Source organism: Papaver somniferum, unplaced genomic scaffold (genome assembly GCF_003573695.1).
Source record: "Papaver somniferum cultivar HN1 unplaced genomic scaffold, ASM357369v1 unplaced-scaffold_119, whole genome shotgun sequence".
NCBI classification, from domain to species: Eukaryota; Viridiplantae; Streptophyta; class Magnoliopsida; order Ranunculales; family Papaveraceae; genus Papaver; species Papaver somniferum.
This window is the reverse complement of record NW_020620936.1, coordinates 1,068,197-1,074,876: the sequence shown is the minus strand read 5'-3', so window position 1 is coordinate 1,074,876 and position 6,680 is coordinate 1,068,197. Positions and strand designations below refer to the sequence as shown.

Genomic DNA, 6,680 nt, shown 5'->3' with positions numbered 1-6,680 from the left:
TTTATGACTAACAGGGAGTTCAAGAGCTTTTTTTAAACTCTTCAGCGACTAACAGGTGTTTTCTAGGGAGTTTAGGAGACTCCTCTAAACTCCTCCACGACTAACGGGGATTTGGAGAGACTCCCTCAAACTCCCTCAGAACTAACAGGAGAAACCCCAAATACATTAAAATCTCTCGAAGTCTCCCACGACTAACCCCCTGTTAGTGAATCGATGAATCGATTTTTTTCATTTCTCATTTTCTTTCTCTTTTCTGCTCCTGCCTCTCTTCTCTTCAATCCCTAAAAAGATATCAGAGAAACCCTAGTGAAACCATTAGCTGAGAAAAGCTTAGATTCATATTAGGAGTGAACTGGAATCACGATTCTAGATCTGTATTAAGGTTTCAAAATAAGTTCATCAGAAAGAGAAAAGACAAACCCTGGAACCCAGTAAACCAAATCTGTAATCGGATTGTTTAGGTTTGTAATCGGATTCATCCAGTGAAGTAAATAGGTATTAATTTTATGAATTCGCTTAATATCTGTTAACCCTAAAGAAATAATTTTACTTCTGTGTTTTTGATTGATTCCTTTCTCACTAAAATTTAATTCTTCTGATTTCGGTTTGAGCAATTTTTCAGGTTTTTGATGAGATTGATGTTGATATTATTACTTCTAAGGTATTCAAACATTATTGCTTCCTCTAATTTCAGTTTCTTAATTTATGTTTTTTTTCTTAAAAACATTTTTCCTGCTGATTTGGGGTTTAGATATGTGGATCTGGGTACTTTACTAATCTTTTTTTGTATTTTTTCTTTTCTATGTTTTAGTGTTGCTGGTGGTGGTGTTGGTATATGAGGCTTTGTGTTCTCTGGTGGAGTTGCAACAGCTTCAGGTGGAGGTGGTTCTATAGGGGGTTGAGTAGACTTTAAAGCAGAGGTATAAAAAATGAATGATTAAGATGATGAAGAAGATGAGAGTGGCAGGGAGGTTTATTCTTTGAAACCTTTAAGAGTAATATTTCATTATTTCTTTGAAGTCGTTTAAAATTATTAACATTTTTTCTAATTTAGGTCGTTTGATTTTGCAGGAAGATGATAGGTATAAGGAAAAGCAGCTCTAGTCCCCTTTTCATTTTGGTTCTCTAGATGTTTCTCTTAGTAATTGTGCTGCTTAATTCTCAGTTTTCAAATCAATATATATTATGTTTTATGTGATGAAGAATATTGGAGCAACATGGTCTCACAAAAGAAGAGGTACAAAGAGATACGAACGACTTATCGGAAGAAAGTAAGTTAAAAATACTTTATGATGTTAGATGGATTTAGACTTTGTTGTGTATTCAGTATTGGAGATTTGGATTTGTGATTTATGAGTGAATTTTTTTGTGATGTTGGTAGGTTTGATGGTAAAGAGGTACAAAGAGATACGAAACTCTTACCATGTAAGATTGTGAAAAAGGAAGGAAAGTTTTATGTTGAGGACTTGAGGTTAAACTTAAGGATGGGGAGACTTGAGGTTTTCAGTCCTGAGGAAATTAGTGCTATGATTCTAACTAAGATGAAGTAAACAGTTGAAGCTTTCCCAGGAAAGAAAGTTAAGGATGCAGTCATTAGTGTACTTGGTAAGGACAAATCAAATCAAATCAGGTTTGATTTTGCAATTTATTATGTGGATTTTTGAAATGTGGCTTATTGGTTATGCTGTTAACAACATACTTCAATGATGCTCAGAGATAGGCTACCAAGGATGTTGTTGCGATCGCTGGATTAAATGTAGCAAGAATTGCGAGGACACTTTCACCACCAAGAGAGGTTGCAAGGCCTGAATTGCTGAAGAACAGTTTTCCAGTGGGTTACCGTATATGGGTATAATTCTGACTTTCTTTTTACTGTGTTTGCTTTGTTTATATTGCAGCAATTTGGGTTTGTTTATCTTGTTTTGTGTATAAATAAGTATTGAAAAGCTTAATTTCGTGTTAATTGATTTTAAACTTTAGAAGCTTGGATGTAATTGATTTTGAGAATTATGATGTTGTGACAGCGTATGCTTTTCTTTGCAGCTGGGTAATTATATTTTTTTTCTCTACAGTCGGATCTGATGAGATTTTATAGGTATATTTCAAATGCTAAAAGCTTCTTTTCACCCTTCTGCTTTGTAAACCTTAAGTTTACATTAGCTTTTGAAACTGTTGCACCACCACTGACCATTTCCTTTCAGTTTGAACTATTCTTGGCTAGTATTCAAATTTGCAAATTGTTATACTCTGTGGAAGTGAATAAATATGTTTCATTTTGGTGTTCTTATTTCACTTACTCTAAATCAACTGATACTTACAGCAGTTGATGACCACCTACGCTAGAAATGCACATTTAGCTTAGTCAAGTCTACTTTCCAGGAAAAGTAAGACATTTTCGAGTTTCGTTACATAGTTATAAAAATATGTAAAATCATTGTGCCTTTTCTTCTTGGCCAGATTTCATCTAGGGGATACCAATTTTGTTTTGCGCAAGTTTGAAAAATGTGGGCTTTTATTGAAGCATGTTCCTGGCCCTGGTGTTGCTAAACTGGATTAATATTCTCTATCAGGTTCTTCTTCTTTTCCTCATCTTACCTTCACGATATGAATTTGGGTTATTATTTTTGTTCATTTGAACTATTCTTATATAAGTTAGAGAATTATGCATACATTTGTCCCGTATAATATGTTTATCCAAATTTCATCTGCGTGGTAATATTTAGCTTCATCTATTGGATAGTGGTTCACACATGACCTTGCTTTGATCCTGCATTAGCTCCTTTCCATTGTATTTCTTTTTTGTTCTTTTAACTACTTCTACAAAATCCAGCAAGCATCAGGTTTTTAACAGCCTCACCTTACGATATTGTGTTGTGTATAGTTGTATGGCATGCCCTTTTCACATGTTCATTCATTGTTATGTTTATTCATCTTTATTATTATATCGAAATATATTACCGGCCAATTGAATATGACATTATGGAGGCAATTTATACTCAATTCTTTATCAGTAGGTGATTGAATTGCTATTATTTATGCCCTGTACTTGGTGTTACTTTTTCAGGACCCGATAACTTGGACAACTTGAGGAAACTTGCAGAACAATTCCAGAAGCAGATGCGTGGTGGTGCAGGTGCCATTCCAGGAACAATCCCTGAGGAGGATGACGATGACGTGCCAGAGCTTGTGGCTGGAGAGACATTCGAAGCCGCAGTCAACGAGGAAAAAGCAGCTTCCTAGATATATTGTAAGGGAGAGCTAAAATATTATATCCCTACAATTTCTGTTTTTGACATTATCTATTGTCTTGAAATTTTTAGTGCTCTCTACCGCCTGTTTTTTTTTTCCTATTAGGCTCTTCTCTCCTTTCTCTTGGTAGCAATCAAACCATGTTCATGGGAAAATTACCCTGTTAAATAGATTTTACACCCTCGAGCATTATATGTATCTGTCCTGTTTTAAGAATTGATAGTCTTGTCATTGTTGCAAATTTTCTTATGCATTTGAATTTTGTCGTGAACTGCTGTTACTCTTCACTCCCTAGACATTGTTAGTAAGAAAATCTGATGGATCTATACTCCCCTACAAGATCACATCTCAGTTAATCCCCTAATGGATCACATCACATCTTACCTGTATGTTTCCTGTATGTAGAATACTTTTCTTTGGCTTTCCATTTTTTGACATGTTCTCAGCCATGGTAATATCTTTCAGTTTAACCTAGGTGGTTCCTTGGGTGAATAAGGTATATGTTATAAGCTTCGTGATATCAGAATAGTTGTATATACTGAAATTTGATTGGTGGTTTTAGGTGGAAACAACTGAAGAACTTAGGAGGAAGAAGAAGAAGAAAGAAAGAAGAGAAGGCTTGTCATTGTTTTCTCAGTTCCATCTAAATTAGTGTTTACCAACTCTTGCTGCATTGAATTGATTATGATGATTTTTGATAGGCTGAGATAATTGAAGAGGTTGCCGTAATGTCTTTCTTTCTTTCCTGCAAAGGAGCAAGATTGTGCTTAATATCGTCGAGATAGGCACCGGGGATGAGCAGCTGGACCAATCAGATTCTATGTAGGAAGTTAGTAAGTTTCTATGTATTGCATTAGAAATTTGGAACTTAATTTCTATCTATTCCCTTAGAATTTGATACTTAACAAAAATATTGGTACTTAGAAGAATTTGTGTACTTAACAAAAAAAAATTGTACTTAGAAGAATTTGTGTTGTTTTCCGACATGAATTGGTTGAATGTAGTGTAAATTGATTGTTGAATGTGATATGAATTGATTGTTGAATGTGGTTGATATGAATGGTGGATGCAGGTTAATAGAAATTCCGGCTTATTTCCGGCAGAAAATGAACTGCCGGTCAATCTTGACTGGCAGTAATTTTTTTTGCTGTTACAAAAAAATCATAACGGCTAGGAGATGTTAGGACCTCGTTATTACAAAATAATTCGTAACGGCCCTGAGCTGTTACCACGTGTCAATTCGTAACGGCTTATACTGTTACTAAGGCCGTTACAAAAAAATATAACACCCACTTTTGCAACAGACATAAGCCGTTACAATCCGTTTTAGTAACGTCTTAGTTCTGTTTCTAATCCCAGAATTTGGTGTAGAGCGAAAGCTTACCAACACATATTTCGATAAAAAGATAGGCGAGTAAACTCGACTCGAAATAGCAAATGTGTATGTATGAAAACTATCAAACTTATACGACTTTGTCTCAAAAGTATGAGATAGAGTAGATAGACTTTTGAGTGATAGATAAGTTCAAGTCTCCACATACCTTTTAGTCGGATTAAGTTCCACTGGTTCCTTGAGTAGTTCTTCGTCTTCGTAAGATGATCGCCATGGAGTCTGGAACTCAACTACACTAAATTGTCCTAAACCGAGACTTAGCTATAAGTAGTCTAGAAATTAAGACATATAGTTTTGACAACTAAACTTGACAAATATGCTTAAGATGGCAACGTATGCGAGTTCGACCGAGCAATGCTGTAACATCTCTTTCTCCTAATCTTTGGAGGAAAACCATTTTTATGTGAAAAGGTATCATAAAATTTACTATCATAAAAATACGACGTATAGTAAGTATTATTACCTGAAGAATTTTGACCAGAGGGAATTGACAGCCTGTTAATGATTTCTTTATACCCTTCAATTATTAGATTTAGGTTTTCTTCCATATCTCCACTTTTGCTTCCTTCTTATGGTACCTTTTTTCACATCAAGAACAACATTATCTCCCTTATTAATAGAAGAAGATGCTTGAGTTCTTCTTGGACGAATTGGTTTAGGAAGACTGTTTCGTAATTGAACATTTGAGGAACACATCGAACTGACTTTCCTGGTAGGGTACACAGGGTGAGTACTAAGAAAAATTGGTCTATACATACGAATGTCAGTTACACCTTTGAGAATTAAATCTAAGGTGTGTTGAAGACGAACAATAAAATTGTCATCAACCTAGAATTCCTCTTTTGTTCACCATGTCCTTTTATATCAAAAAAGAGACACACTTTCTGATCACCTGAGTGATTAGACAGAACAGTCTTGACACCATCGTTGGGAGATGTCTTCCTTCCATGTGATGTGGATATTCCTTGATTAGAGGAAGACACAAGCACATCATTTTTAACAGGAAGGGATTTCGATTTTGCTTTTGGAACAGAAATTTTCCAGTTAAATCAGAAGCAGTTGATATAGTGGACTCCTTGAAACATCCTTGAATAGAGAGTTTACTCAAAGGAAGTTCAATTTCCAAAGAATCCTCTTTGAGATTTTTCTCAAGCAGAGTTCGTGAAGAACAAACTGAGGCGTTTTCCCCTCGAAGTACTTTTAGAAGAGATCCACGCTCATTTACCATACCAACAAGAGTATTGACTTTGTTACAAACGGTTGACATCATCATCCTAAATTCTAACAAGTTTTAGAATCACTGCACTATCTTTAGATGCCTCCCTTTCAACTTCAGAGTCAGACTCGTCAGTAAGGTAATTCGGGTAACACTTGTCAATGGAAGTCTGTTTCGTTGGAAAATTAGGTTCATCTATATTCAAAATTGACAAATCTTTCTCTTTAATAGATTTCATAGAAACAGACCTTTTATTTCTGGTAATGCATTTATCAGAGATAACACTTATGTCCATATTCAGATCGCTACAAACATAGATTTATGAGGTCTTAAATGTGTTTGCCTGCTCTGATACCAATTGAAAAAGCGGGGGTACAACAACCACACCCAATATTTTGTTTGGCAATCTGAATGTAAAAACTCCAATATACTTTCAAGAGAAACAACTAGACAGTCAGACTCAATCTATAAAAAAAGTATATCAAAGAGTTTATATCTCTATTTCTCAATTCAATCCGCAATCAGCTAATAGGAATTTGTGCGCCTGATTGAATATAAGAGAAATAACTTGAAAGGTACCAAAGACCAATGTTCAAGGATCAATCAATTTCAATCAACAACCAAAGGTTGGATTTACCAATTGATCGATTCAACAAACAACCTGTGATATTTCAATTATATAACAAAATATAATGCGGGAAAGAAATAACACAGACATCAGAATTTTGTTAACAAGGAAAACCGCAAATGCAGAAAACCCCGGGACCTAGTCCAACTTTAAACACTACACTGTATTAAGCCGCTACAGACACTAGCCTACTA

General features: G+C 35.1%; 1 long non-coding RNA gene across 4 annotated transcripts; it reads left to right on the top strand.

Moving 5' to 3' along the window:
* Positions 1-218: 218 nt before the first annotated feature.
* Positions 219-4,291, top strand: LOC113330783. 4 transcript variants are annotated; one of them, XR_003350494.1, is made up of 10 exons: positions 219-495; positions 623-661; positions 812-920; positions 1,072-1,271; positions 1,382-1,605; positions 1,715-1,849; positions 2,044-2,095; positions 2,458-2,570; positions 3,065-3,247; positions 3,812-4,291. It is a non-coding gene; the product is annotated as an uncharacterized LOC113330783 (long non-coding RNA). The 4 variants fall into 4 exon arrangements; XR_003350493.1 differs by having other exon boundaries at positions 812-971; XR_003350492.1 differs by having other exon boundaries at positions 812-1,271.
* The last annotated feature ends 2,389 nt before the right edge of the window (positions 4,292-6,680 follow it).